A 1,310-nucleotide genomic window follows, 5' to 3' on the forward strand; every position below is an offset into this window, starting at 1 on the left:
AATCATCAGATGAATAGTTAAATAAACACGTTCTCCGTACCTAATACGTCTGTCTGTTTTTAATCATCAGATGATTAGTTAAGTAAATGCGTTCTCCGTACCATAAGTTCCGTCAGTTTTTAATCATCAGGGCCCATACTTTCAAAAAAAGTTAAGAGATCGTAAGTTCATCAAGCCAATCATTGACGGCCTTTCAAGCCAAATCCACCAATCATATAGAAGAAAATAGAGCGTAAGTACTTACGTTCAATTAGCCAGTTTTGAAAGTATGGCCCCAGATGAGTAGTTATAAGTAAATACGTTCTCCGTACCAAAATTTCCATGAAGGCTGTGCTAGCGATGCGTGGTCCGCTTATTGGCACGACGCGAGACCTGCAGAAATTCCCTGCATTGCTGCCGCCCTAGCTGTACACGCACTGCCAATGTTTACCCTCTCACTGTACACAAAGCTCGCCCATATCTTTGCTCAGCCAGTGCTTTTTCTTTTTTATTCTTCTTAATTATTCATTCTTTTTACATTCTTAATACTATTTCTGGTGCCGTTAATTCGGTAAAGTTTGGAAAATATTCTCGCCTCGATCATCCCAACACACTGTAGATTAGATTCTCGTTTTGTCCAAATCTTATTATATATTGTTTTTATTGTTAGCGCAGTTCGCTCTTGTAGTGGAAGACGAGACGTTGCTCTGTTATGTGCTTGTTTTAGTGAAAAATACTTCATTTTCTTTCGTGAAATAGTATGCGCATGTTTTTGAGGGCAATTAAAATTTTTGCAAGTATTTAATGAATTTTACCGATCTATTACTCGATATTAAAACGATCATACAGTACATGTCGGTGTATAGGTTATGATACACGGTACATATACAAGCCTCTCCTAGCTGTTTCACATATTCTTTGCGTGGACGGAAATAATAAGAAAATGGTATGGTGTTTTTAACGTAAAGAAGAAAAATGTAATAATGTAAATCTGCGTATCTGCGTACTCTCTTACGCCGGTAGTATTTGTCAGTACAAATATAGAGGTAATTTGGTCTGTTGTTGAGCTCCACTTTTAGTGCAATCCTTTTCTTCAGTTTTTGCAGTTTAAATTTTGTTGTTATCTTAATAGTGTCACAAAATTCTCGCCATCTTTTAGAGCGCCGTATCTTTATTAATTGAGTACTTGACACAATTCTCGCCATCTTTTAGAGCGCCGTATCCTTATTAATTGAGTAAAACAGATTGTTTCTACTCAGAAAATATATCATTCGTTTGAAAATGCTTAGAAATAATTTTTCGTCTAAGAAGAGGTTCGATGCGTGTAGCGC

Source organism: Hyalella azteca, unplaced genomic scaffold, assembly GCF_000764305.2.
Source record: "Hyalella azteca isolate HAZT.00-mixed unplaced genomic scaffold, Hazt_2.0.2 contig12405, whole genome shotgun sequence".
Taxonomy (NCBI): Eukaryota; Metazoa; Arthropoda; class Malacostraca; order Amphipoda; family Hyalellidae; genus Hyalella; species Hyalella azteca.